Source organism: Heptranchias perlo, chromosome 17 (genome assembly GCF_035084215.1).
Source record: "Heptranchias perlo isolate sHepPer1 chromosome 17, sHepPer1.hap1, whole genome shotgun sequence".
In the NCBI taxonomy this organism is placed as follows: Eukaryota; Metazoa; Chordata; class Chondrichthyes; order Hexanchiformes; family Hexanchidae; genus Heptranchias; species Heptranchias perlo.
Window position 1 is genome coordinate 9,547,698 of NC_090341.1, and position 13,749 is coordinate 9,561,446.

At 42.6% G+C, this 13,749-nt stretch overlaps 1 protein-coding gene across 1 annotated transcript in view; it reads right to left on the reverse strand.

The window, feature by feature from the left end:
* sema3b (sema domain, immunoglobulin domain (Ig), short basic domain, secreted, (semaphorin) 3B) overlaps positions 1-1,295 on the reverse strand; it is a 294,532-nt gene extending 293,237 nt beyond the window's left edge. Inside the window, exon 1 of the mRNA XM_067998440.1 lies at positions 1,225-1,295. The gene's annotated coding sequence lies outside the window, so the exon portion shown is untranslated. The remainder of the gene's footprint in view (positions 1-1,224) is intronic.
* Positions 1,296-13,749: the final 12,454 nt, after the last annotated feature.

Sequence of the window (13,749 nt, forward strand, 5' to 3'; positions counted from 1 at the left end):
CATTGTTGATTTGCTAAGAAACAAAGTGTCAGCAACCACTCGAATTATAATCATTTATTATTGCCCTAATTAGATGGGTAGGGCATTACACTTTCAATCAGTACTACTTCAGTCCCTAGAGATTATTATGAAAGATATACATAGACATAGAGATAGAGATGTATAAAAAGTTAATATAGGGCCACCAAAGTAAAAATATAACTGACAAAGCAGCAAATTGCATCTAGTTTAGAAACTCGATATGCAAAGTTCCATCTTTACATCCTGCTTCTCTTTCCCTTCCGTTTATTATAAGCAGAACTTTCCGTCTCAGTACAGATAGTTTACAGCTGGAAATCTGAATTTGGACTGCTTCTGGTTTACCTTTGTTACTTTTTGGTTCCCTGTTCTCTCATTCAAAAAAAACACTGACTTCTAATGTAAAATCTCATTGAAAGGTCCCTTGCAATGAAGTGAAGTGACTTAGTTGCAATTTGCGACCAAAGGTTAATTTTCACTAGAATCAAAAGAATGATACAGCACAGAAGGAGGCCATTCGGCCCATCATGTCTGCACCACTCCCCTGCTCTTTCCCCAGCGCAGTGTAATTTTTTCCCTTCAAGTATTTATCCAATTCCTTTTTGAAAGTTACTGTTGAATCTGCTTCCACCGCCCTTTCAGGCAGCGCATTCCAGATCACAACAACTCGCTGCGTAAAACATTTTTTCCGCACGTCACCTCTGGTTCTTTTGCCAATCCCCTTAAATCTGTGTCCTCTGGTTACCGACCCTGCTGCCACTGGAAACAGTTTCTCCTTATTTACTCTACCAAAACCGTTCAAGATTTTGAACATCTCTATCAAATCTCCTCTTAATCTTCTCTGCTCTAAGGAGAACAACCCCAGCTTCTCCAGTCTCTCCACATAACTGAAGTCCCTCATCCCTGGCACCAGGTTAGTAGATTTTACTCTTTAGCTGGATGCATTCAAGCTTAAAAATAGGTACAAGTTTATATCCTATCTTTAAGGAGTCATCACTTGGTACATAGTGCCTGCCTGCTCTATATATGCCAGCTATCAGGCTTCGCACTGCCATCTGGAATTGTACAGCCTAATGTTACAGGTTTTATAACCGCATTGCTTACAATTTAAGTGGAAAAAGGCCCCAAAAAGTCTCAGACAAAATAACTTCTACACGGCAAGGACAGGTGCTGACAGTGACATGAAGTTAAGAAATGTGTACTTACTGGATATGAACAGCAGCGTCCCAGACTCCCGGCTACCAGCCAGCGTCCGATCCTCAACCTCCTCCGAGATTAATTGCAAACTGCGGGAGATTGCACAGGACTTTCAGTAATCGCAGAAAGGACCAAATTCCACAGCAGCCCACCATGGACTGAGCACAATGTGAGCATTGTGTCCTGTAACTTTAAAATTCTTCCTGGCATTTGAACGGCCCGATATGTCTGGCCAAGGCTTTGCCGTGCAAAAAAAATATAATTAAATAGCGTGACAGAGCTGAGGTGTACGAAAGGTTCAGATCTTCTCGAGGGCAATTAGGGATGGGCAATAAATGCTGGCCTTGCCAGCGACGCCCACATCCCGTGGACGAATAAAAAAAAAATGAAGCAGCATCAAGCATCGTCTTCATTCACTTCCCCTCCTCTACACTTTCTTACGTTTGAATTAATGGCACCTCATGAGCCGCAGCAATAGATGGAAGTTTCAGCGCAGTCAATGCTGCGCAGTGACGTGTGCCTCGTAATTCAGTTGGCTTTTAACATTACAGCTCTTTCATAAGCCTTTGGGGATCAGTTAGGCTTCTTTGGTGACACTCTCGCCTCTAGGTTAGACGGTTGTGGATTCAAGTTCCTTCCGTCTTCAGGATAAGATGTTAAAGTGAGGTCCCATCTGCCCTCTCAGGTGGACGTAAAGGATCCCACAGCACGATTCAAAGAAGAGCTGGGGAGTTCTCCCTAGTGTCCTGGCCAACATTTATCCCTCAATGAACACCTAAAACAGATGATCTGGTCATTATCACGTTGCTGTTTGTGGGACCTTGCTGTGCACAAATTGGCTGCCGCGTTTCCTACATTACAACAGTGGCTACACTTCAAAAAGTACTTCATTTGTTGTAAAGCACTTTGGGACATCTTGAGGTCTTGAAAGGCGCTATATAAATGCAAGTCTTTCTTTCTTCTGTCCAGGGCTTAAGCATTTGCTCTAAGCTGCTACCCCATTGCAGTGTTGAGGGAGTGCTGCACAGTCAAGAGGTGCTGTCCTTCTGATAAGGCATTAAACCAACGTTCTGTCTGTCCATTAAAGATCCAGTGGCCAATGGGTAACCTGGTACCACCAAAAACTGGTCATTCCTCTCATTATTGTCTGTGGAATCTTGCTGTGTGGAAAATGGTTGACGCATTTGATTATATAACAGTCACTGCATTTCAAGACTGAGAGGTGATCTCATTGAAACATATAAGATTATGAGGGGGCTTGTCAGGGTAGATACTGAGAGATTCTTTCCCCTGGCTAGAGGGTCTAGAACTAAGAAGCATAAATCGCAGGATATGGGGTCAGCCATTCAAGACTGAGCTGAGAAGGAATTTCTTCACTCAGAGGGTTGTGAATCTTTGGAATTCTCTACCCAGAGACTGTAGATGCTGAGTCATTGAATATATTCAAGGCTGAGATGGATAGATTTTTGGACTCTAGGGGAATCAAGGGATACGGGGATTGGGCAGGAAAGTGGAGTTGAGGTCGAAGATCAACCATGATCTGATTGAATGGCGGAGCAGGCTCGAGGGACCATATGGCCTACTTCTTTATTCCTTATGTTCTTATAAGCAGATAATTCTGATCAATTATCATTGGAAACAGGGAACCGAGAACTCAACGAAAACAAACCCAATGATCCTCCGGGCCACAAGGGCCAGCCCAGATAGACCCAGACTGCAAGCATGTGGAACAGGCAGCCATTATGTCAACAAAGAACTCAATTCAGACGTGCCATCCACGTGCTATCTGTACAATATGATTTTATATCTATCGTGAACCTGATGAGTGTAACCACAGTTCATGGCTACTAATTGGCAATGGGCCAATCATCTGTGGTATTTTAAAATATATATCCCAAATCCAGCACTGAACTCGTGGGATTTCAGACAGAGAAAAAGACTAATGTAAGAACAGCTTTGTAATAACTGTTATTAAACCATATGTTATAAGCTGCACAAGTTCTTTTTAACACAACCTCCATAATGGAAGCACTTGAGCTGCACAGCTTAAGTCCGAATTTATGAGGTAATAAACATCTCTTATGTGCTGAATAAACACTAAAGTTATTCCTTGTACTCAACTCCAGTGCTACCAGTTTATTTACAACTGAAAAAGAGGAAAGAGAGACAGACAAGAGACCGAGAGAGACAGAGAACAAGAAGTTGAGAGGAAACCATCAACTCCAGATATCATGCTAATTAGATTGAAATTGTTTGGAACCTCTTATAACACATTAAGCACTCCACCAATTTAAATATCCAATGATTTTTATAACTACATCATTCAACAGCCAAGAAATGTCCAATCAATGACCCTATTTGTGGTCTTGTGATTGGCTAATGATTACACCATCTGGTACAATGACTAACATATCTGTTTCCTTGCTGACACTAAAAGAAATAATGAGATGTTTAGAAACCGCCCCACTTTTTATTAATAAAATATGATCACTCCACTGCTTTCACAGAACAGTGTAGCTGATGACTCATCAGGATAACATCATCTGGGGGGGGGGGGGGTCGGGGGGAGGTTACATTAAGGAGCAGCTATTAAAAGCTTACATTACTTCAGATTAACACTTATAATGACACTTGAAGAACTGTATGTGGAAATCTACTTAATGTGTAAATACTGCAAATTCGGTACGTCCAGCACAAAACACAAATGATCTATAGAATCGCTTGTGGCTTTTAAGTGAATTATGAAAGAACCACTTAGCCTTTGTGGTTACTAGTGATGCTAAAACTGATGGTATGTTGACTAAAGATAGAAATGGTGAATCAGATTAGCTGAAGGGAATTACTTATCCTGTGATTTGTCAGGTTCGTTCTTTACTGAAATTAAACTCAGGCATTATAAGGAGAATCACAGCGGTCTGGGAGTGAGTCAGAAACTGCCAAAGAAATGACATCAAGGAGCTTGGGCACTATCAAACTATGACAGCAAAATTGCCTCAACCAAGTGTTCCCAGACAGGAAGGTTCCCTCCCAGTCGGGGAACACTTTAGCAGTCAAGGACATTCAGCCACCGATCTTCGGGTAAGCGTTCTCCAAGACGGCCTTCGAGACATACGACAACGCAAAATCGTCGAGCAGAAATTGATAGCCAAGTTCCGCACCCATGAGGACGGCCTCAACCGGGATCTTGGGTTCATGTCACGCTACACGTAACCCCACCAGCAAGGGGAAAAAAAAAGTTATCTGTTTTTACTACAACTGAAAATTCTCTCTCTCTCTCGCTCTCTGCCTTTCGGGTCTCTTTCTCTCTGTCTGTGTAATTTGACACAATGTGTATTCAGCATACTGGGACCTACTGTTTTCCGTGGCTAACCTGTCTGAACACCAACGACACCTTTGATTGGTGGGATGGTGTCCCAGCCTAATATAAGATATGCGATTTGAGAAGCTCTCATTCACTACTCACCTGACGAAGGAGATAATCTCCGAAAGCTTGTGATTTTAAAATAAAATTGTTGGACTATAACCTGGTGTTGTAAGATTCCTTACATTTGTCAACCCCAGTCCATCACCGGCATCTCCACATCAAAGGTGTGGAAGAGTTATTAAATTGTGCTGTCAGTGCCACTTGCCCTGGCCTAGAGCGCTGTGGATATTAAGTCGTTGAGTATATTCAAGACTGAAAGCGATAGACGTTTGGTCACTAAAGGAATCAAGGGATGTGGGGATCGGGCGGGAAAGTGGAGTTGAGGTAGATGATCAGCCATGATCTTATTGAAAGGCGGAGCAGGCTCGAGGGGCCATATGGCCTACTCCTGCTCCTATTTCTTATGACTCCACATTGGGGTACCCTCTACAGCAAATTATTCCACATGGCGGAAAGAAAGAGAGAAAGAAAAGAAAAAGAAGAGCTATACAGCTTATGAAGTAATTCAGAAGTGTCGTCACTGCTGTAATGTTTGTTGAGGGATAAATGTTCCCCATTGGGGTAACTCCCCACAGCCCACTGCTCCTTTTGGAGTAACCTCCACAGTCCAATGCTCTCCATTGGGGTTACCTCCACACACCCTTGCTCCCCAATGAGGTATGCTACACAGCACATTACTTCCCATTGGGGTAACCTCCACAGCCCCTACTCCCCATTGGGTTGTACTCCATACCCTGCATTGCCCACTGAGATACAGAGAGATATAACACTACTGTCTGTCTTCTATAAAACACACTCCATATACACCACTGTTATATAAATAAATTACGTCTATTTATTCCATATGCTAATGCTTTGTTTTCTCGGTTAATTGAGACAGTTGGGAAAAATCAATTAACGAGGTTATTTTGGCAGAGTGATGTCTAACCTCCTGAGTTAGCCTCATGTGACCGCAAATAATAATCACGGTAGGAAAAGGAATCATTGTACAAAAATCAGACGCCGGGGTACCATCAACAAAAGCATGTGGCATACAGTAGTGTGCTTAGCTTTTTGGTTAAACACTTCAAGAATGCTGCCTGGCGACGTGCCTAAGCTCCTTAAAATCAGCTGTAGTCTGTGAAAAATTGAATTTTACATTTCCGCACTGTTGAAGAGACCTCGCTGATCTTGTGTAATCCAACTCCTGTGTTGGTCCAATAAAAAGCATGAAATGTATCTATCCTGACACTCACTCCCTTCCTTGTTTTGTAGGTTGATTTTCTCCTGCTTCCTTAGATTTCCCATATACCCCATTCCCAGGTTGGGAGTTTGGGCAGGTGGAATGTTCCTTCACCAATGCTGGTCTTGAACCAGAGGTTAGGAGGCGCACGAATGTACCACATACTTTCCATCTGTCTCAGGAAGTGCCCAGTGGAAATGCCTCCACTAGGTAACTCCTCCCCGCAGCAATGACTGAGATTATAAATTAACCAATTAAGGAAATCGTGAGGATAGTGATAGATGGTTGGGAGGGGAAAGAAGCTCCACTCTGCATCTCCAGGACACCCAAACATTTACTGACAAAGGTCTCTCACAATCTACATTGCTGCATCCCACCAGCATGCTTCCTCCTCAAGGCAGCACATTCTGGTCCACTGGTTTGTTCACAACTATTGTTAATATTGCACCACCTTTTTTAAAAAATTTATTGCCCATCCCTAGCAGCCGAGAAGGTGGTGGTGGGCCTTCTTTGTGAACCGCTGGTAGTGGTTTGATACAGCTGAGTGGCTTGCTAGACCAGTTTGCTTTGAGCTTCCAAATCCAAACTCATTTATGTAGGGGTCCCTGTACCAATCAGTTGGGCATTCAACTCAACATTTCCCCCATTCCCAAATCATCCCTCCCATGCACCCCCCCCCCCCACCAAAAAAAAAGCATTTGATGCTTCCTATCTTTCAGGCAATTTCTTAGCCATTCTGAATACTTACCATGAATTACCATTGCTTTAAGGTGCAGTAGAGGCCTTTCGAACTCTTGTCAAAGGCTTTTTGGAAGTCTAGGTACATTGTATCGTAGGACTTTTCACAGGCCACTTGAGATGTCCCTTCCTCAAAACAAATCAAGTAGGTCAGTCAGGAAGGTTCTTCAATCTATGTTAGAAAAAAGACTTGCATTTATATGGCGCCTTTCGCAAACTCAGAACGTCCCAAAGCACTTTACAGCCCAATGAAGTACCTTTGAAATGTAGTCACTGTTGTAATGTAGGAAACACGGCAACCAATTTGCACACAGCAAGATCCCACAAACAGCAATTTGATAATGACCAGATAATCTGTTTTGGTGATGTTGGTTGAGGGATAAATCTTGGCCAGAACACCAGGGAGGGGGAACTCCCTTCCTCCTCTTCAAATAGTGCCATGGGATCTTTTGCTTCCACCTGAGAGGGCAGACGGGGTCTCGATTTAACTTCTCATCTGAAGGATAGAACCACCAACAGTGCAGCGCTCCCTCAGTACTGCACCGGGAGTGTCAGCCTAGGTTATGTGCTCAAGTCTCTGGAGTGGAACTTGAAACCACAACCTTCTGACTCAGAGGTGAGAGTGCTACCCACTGAGCCACGGCTGACACCTGTTGGTTATTAACTAGGTTGTTACTGTATAAAGTAATGCTCCAGTTTAAACCTGATAATCAATTCCTTTATTTTACCCAGTACTGATGGTCTATAATTGCCTGGGTCGGTTTTGTCATCTTTTTGAAAAATTGGTACCATACTACTTGATTTCTGGTCGACGGAGATCTCCCTAGAGTTCACCTCCTGCAATTTATCTGGCTAAATAATGATTGAGGCTTTGGGTTCATTATTTTAAAATCATACTTGGTGATTTCCTTCCAATAATGTATTATTTTCAATATGGATTTATCGACACTTAAATAGTTAACAAGTGAATTCACTTGAATTTAAACTTAAGCGCCAATAATTCATAACTTAAACTTAGCATGAAAGGATGTCAATTCCTTGTTGGAACAAGGTGGGATCAGCGTTTACAGCATTAAACAAGCCTAGACCGTCTCCAATGGCAACAGCAGAATCCAAGAATCTGTGGCCCTCCCAAGTAGAGGAGGAAGAAAAAAAAATGTGAAGAAATGAGACAAAGTCTGGGAGAGGAACAAAAGAAGAAAATAAGCAAAAGGAAGTCATCTTGGTATTATTAGGTCTTTATGCCAAAATCCATTCTGGGATATAACAGTCAGTGGTTTCTCAGGAATTTTACAATAAATTACACCTCCGTTCATAAATACTTGTAGGAAAGTTCAGAGAAATAAGTTAGCTATAGGTGGTAGCTTCTGAGGAAGGAATTCAGTTGGGTCTCCAAAACGGATAATGGTTTTAAGGCAATAATACATAACACAGAACACAGAGCTCAGAGCACAATTCATTAACCCTCAATGGCTGTACAATTGAAGATCTACTGAATATAGTTCAACAAACTGTTAGAGACATCTTTCAAGAAACTGGAGGGAATTCACTGTCACTTCATCTCCAGGGACAATCTCACATTAATTTGAAAAAAAATATATATTCCTTGCTTTGCAGTGTCAGCCTTGGCTCAGTGGGTAGCACTCTGAAGTCATGAAGGTTGTGGGTTCAAATCCCACTCCAGAGACCTGGGGGAGTGCTGCAATGTCGGAGGTGCTGTCTTTCAGATGTGATGTTAAATTGAGTCCCCATCTGCCCTCTCAGTTGGGCATAAAAGATCCCATGACACTACTTTGGAGAATAGCAGGGGAGTTTTTCCCAGTGTCCTGGCTAACATCTATCTCTAAAACAGATTATCTGGTCATTATCTCATTGCTGTTTTTGGGACCTTGCTGTGCATAAAATGGCTACCGCGTTTCCTACATTACAACAGTGACTACACCTCAAAAATACTTCACTGGCTATAAAGCAGTTTGGGACACCCTGAGGTCATTAAAGGTGCTATAGAAATGCAAGTTTATTTTTTCTTTCTTACATGTCCCTTGGACCACATCCCATTCCTTGGCTGAGAGGGTGAACTGTTGCCAGAGACTTTGCCAATCCTACTGTTCACAAGATAATTACAGATGTGGAAAGCCATTTGGCCCATCTTAGTTCATTCATCCAGAGAGATGCTAAGGCTAACCCATTTACAATCTTTGCTATCTCTACAAGATCACCTCTCAGATGCCTCCTTTTTAAGCTGAAAAGCCAAGGTTCCTCCAGTCTTTTCTCCTAACTCAGAACCCCTGATACTAAGGATCAACATCATGGTTCTTCTCTGCACTGCCTCCAGCGCTTGAGATGTCTCTCTTATTTCTTGTTGACCAGAACTTGCCGCAGTATTCAAGGTACGGTCTGACCAAAGCACTATAGAGTTTGATCATTGCATGCTCTGATTTAAAGCCTGCTGTTTTGGCTATGTGTTTCAACATGCTGTTGACTTTGTTAATTGCTGCTCTGCACTGGTTGGACATATTTAGCAGTCGCAGTAAACTCGATGCTAGGTCTCTTTCAGCTTCATCTTTAGCTATTTTAACACCATTCATAAGACATGCATGTAATCTGTTATTCCCAAGTGTAGCACTTTGCATACATCTGCATTAAATTTCATCTGCCATTGTTCTGCCCACTTTATTTTGTCCGACTCGTGCTGTAAGTTCTGAGCTTACCTCCTCCGATTCCACAGCCCCTCCTAATTTTGAGTCAGCTGCAAATTTGACCATTCTGCATTGAGTTTATGAATCCCGGTCATTTGTGTAAATTAGAAACAGTAGTGGTCCCAGCACCGAGGCACTCGACTCTGTACTTCCCTCATTTCTAACATTACACCTTTAATGAGAACTTGCAAGCTACCTTTAGCCATTCCAAGCATTTATCTTGAAACACCGGAGTTTAAAATTTAATTAACAACCAACAACTTCCCATGCCATTCCTCATGGTGAATCAGAGGATACACAGTTCTATAACTGTAGGGATGTTATCAGCAAAGTGTGGTAGAGAAAGCGTGACCGGGAGAATATCACAGGAAGTAAGTGTGAAAAAGGAAATACAAGCAATATACAAGACTTTTAATATATTACTGGCAAATTGCCCATAGTCAGTTGATGAACACAGTTTTTTGTTTTAAATGGTTGCATATAGTAACACAAGTCCTGTCCAGAATGGAGATGACTGGGTGAATCCCCTGTCAATCACACCTGGAGACCACATTGCTGTAAGTGACTGGGATTGATTTTACACATATAATTTGTGTTTAACTATCCTCCACTCACTACATTTTGCTGGAGAAATAATCCTGCTTTTATCAGGAGGCGCTGCTGTAGTTTCAGTCAGGAGTTCTCTTTGCTTGTAGAGAGTCTTTAAATAGATGCTGTTTGCCAAGTGAATAGACTGTTTGCTGTGAGTCCTGCCGTAAATCCCACCCTGCTTCAAACTCATTGGCTGACACAGTGGTGTCAATACTCACTTTGTTTTTTTATCTACAAGGACAGAGTTAGGAAGAGACGTCAAAAACTCGCCACCTACTGGCCAGAACCCGCAACTACATCATTATGGCAACTGTTTACATGCCGAATTTCCATTCTAAATGTTTGCGAGGCTATTTCAATGTTAAGTGTTGACATAGAAGTGTGACTAAAAATTGTGACAACAGGAAGTTGGGCAGGATGCACTGCAGCAACTCGCCAAGACTTCTCCAACAGCACTTCCCAAACCTGCGAACTCCACCACCTAGAAGGACAAGGGCAGCAGGTGCATGGGAACACCACCTCCAAGTCACACAACAACCCGACCTGCACATATAATTGCCATTCCTTCATCATCGTTGGATCAAAATCCTGGAACTATCCCACCTAACAGCATTGTAGGTAGGATAAGGTAGCATAGTGGTTATGTTACTGGACTAGTACTCCGGAGGCTTGGACTAATAGTCTGGAATCATAAGTTCAAATCCCACCACAGCAGCTGGGGAATTTAAATAAAAACTAGCATCAGTAATGGTGGCCATGAAACCGGATGGTCGTAAAAACCCATCTGGTTCACACATGCCCTTTAGGGAAGAAAACCTGCCGTCCTTTCCAAACCCATAGCAATGTGGTTGATTTTTAATTGGCCTCTGAGATGGCCTAGCAAGCCACTCAATTGTTCAAGGAGGTGGCTCACCACCACCTTCTCTAAGGGCATATTAGGGATGGGCAATAAACGCTGGCCCTGCCAGCGACACCCACATCCCATGAACAAATAAAAAAAAAATTTGTGGGAGCACCTTCACCACATGGACTGCAGCAGTTCAAGAAGGCCCACCACCTTCTCAAGGGCAACCTGGAATGGACAATAAATGCTGGCCTTGCTAGTGACACCCATATCCCGAGAATGAATGAAAAAAGAACAGGGAGTGAGCACATAGACAAGATTTTTAATGAGATAGAAAGAGAAATCGGGTGGGAAAGTGGAGTTGAGGTCGAAGATCAGCCATGATCTTACTGAATAGCGCAGCAGGCTCGAGGGGCCGAATGGCCTACTCCTGTTCCTACTTCTTATGTTCTTGTGAAATGACAATTAAGATACAGGTGGAGTACCAGCCAGCACAATACAAATCAAGCAGATCCCAACTTGGCCCTTCTATCTTTTAAAGGTAGCACTCCACACGCCTGCCCGGCATCTGTAGCATGTTTAAAGCCAGCTACTCAAAAGTTCTTACACAAACCAGGGAATCTTTACAAAATAAAAAAAAACAGAATTTGCTGGAAATACGCAGCAATTTGGTCAACGTTTGAAGAGGGTGGAAAAAAAGACAGGTTAATGTTTTGGGCACCATCCTGATGAGGTGCCCCATCTAGGGTTGCCAACCTGCCAGGTTTGCCCTGGAGTGTCTGAGAATTCAAGATTAATCTCGACACTGCTGCAAGCAACCCAGGAGAAAAAAATCATAAGGCTATTTTAAAAAAATATATTTTTTTTCCATTTTCTTTGAACACTTTCATTTATTAGTTACAAAAATATTGGAGATGGGGGAAAACAGACTGTTTGACTAGATGAGACTGTTGGAGACAAGAGGTCACGTGATGAAATCTCCAGGAAAACGTCCAACCAGAATTGGCAAGTCTAGTCCCATCTGTGAACGTTAACCTATAATACTCTCTTTCAGATGCTGACTGACTCTGAATTGCCTGGGTTTTTTAAAATTTCAGTTTTTCTTTTCATCTCAAATCGAATTCATTCTTTGTACTCACTGAATAAAACCTTTTTGACACCACATAAACTTTGAATGAGAAGTATTTTTTTTAGAAAAAAGGGCCATTCGAGATTTAGTAATGAATAACAGATTAGAGGATGTTGGAAACTTCTCAAGGCAATAAAAGAAAAGGCAGCTTTGCAAAAAGCAGGGAGGGAGGTGGGCTGAGGTTTAAGAGCTGCACATCGAAGGTGTCTGGCTCCTTTAGACTGACCTCAATTTTTTTGCCTGCAACATTCATAATAAAACTTATATTAGCCAGCGACTTGTTGTAGACACACTATATAACAAAGAACAGATCATAAACAAAAGCTCGCCAACAAGTCATGGATTTACCGCACACAAAGATTGGCAAATGAGGTTTGTGTGTGTGTTCTTTTTTTAGAGATTCAGATGTATTGCCGCTGCCATCTCACGAACTCGCTACCCAGTTTCACGACTAAACACTCACACTGTATTCTTTCCATTAACCTAGCTCCCTCCCTCCCACCCCCCCATCAATGACAAGTTCCCTGCCCAATATGGAACTGAGCCATAGAAAGCAAGAAGGTCTCGAGTTAGGTCCTTGATCTGTGTTAACCTAGCTCATCTTGCCCGTGGTGGCACTGGGTTCACTATAATTGGTCTTAGTGCCTCTGGGCTAGAAAGATAAGCAAAAAATTAATTCAGCCAGGGGTGCCCTGTCTCAATTGATGCCCGGTTAATCCTGTTGGAAAATGTGTGCACGTGTATGGACATTGGATCAAGACACGATTGAGCTTGAAGCAGAACTTTCTACAGTTAAACTTTGGGAAGATCAAAGCCAACTTATTAATTTCAACTAAAAACTTTGTATCCTTGCTCTCCCAATTCCATCCCCATTATTTGCTGAAGTTGAACCAGACGGTGTTTAATCTAAATGTCCTGCTCAATTTTGAGACCAGGTTTAGATGTCATATTCTAACCATCATCAAGACCACTTACTTCCACCTCCGTAATATCTTCCACCTCCGTCCTTACCTCAGTCCCACCACCGCTGAAACCTTTACCTGCATTTTTCTCAACTCCCTCCTCACTGGCCTCCTAAGCACCACCCTACATAAACTCTTAACTCGTTCAAAACTCTGCCACTCATATCCTGTCACAGTTGTCCATCACTCCTGTCCTTGCTGACCTCCATTCGCTACCCGTGCCCCAACACAAATTCAATTTTTTCCCCTTATTTACAAATCCCTCCATTCCTCACCCCATTCTACTTATGCAATCTCCTCCATCCCTTGACCTCCATTTTCCAACTCAGGCCTCAACCGCATTCTTCCCCGCCCCACTTTTGTTCCACTATCTCAGCCCTGGTCTCGGCAACCCTCTCCCTAAGCCTTTCTACCTTGCCAATTCTCTCCCTGCCTTTAAAAGTCTCCTCCTAGCTTCTCTTTTCAACCTTGCTTTCAACTATTTCTCCTCACTCCTCCATCACTTCTTGGCATCAATTTCTCCGTGAACTGCCTTGGGACAATTTCTACCTTAAAGATGTTATATAAATGCAAGTTACTGCCTGTTTTGATGCTGTCCACGAATGAGTAGCTTGCCAACAACACTGCCTAGGCTTTCACATGACGAACAATCATTTGGATGACTGTAACGGTCATGCGAGGAATGGAACTGTTTCCAAACATCAATGAAGTAGCTTCAGGACAACAGTGGAGTGGAGAAATCTGAAGAGAATCAATTCCTTTGTTGCACGACAGTATAATGTGGCGTGCATGGAATAAATGGCTAGAAGTACCTTATGGACATGAACACATTAAAAGAATTTAAATAGCAGCTTAAAAAAAGACCACTGGACATCAGGCTTATCCTAACTTGTACCAAGTCCCATTTACCCATCATTTGTGTGCT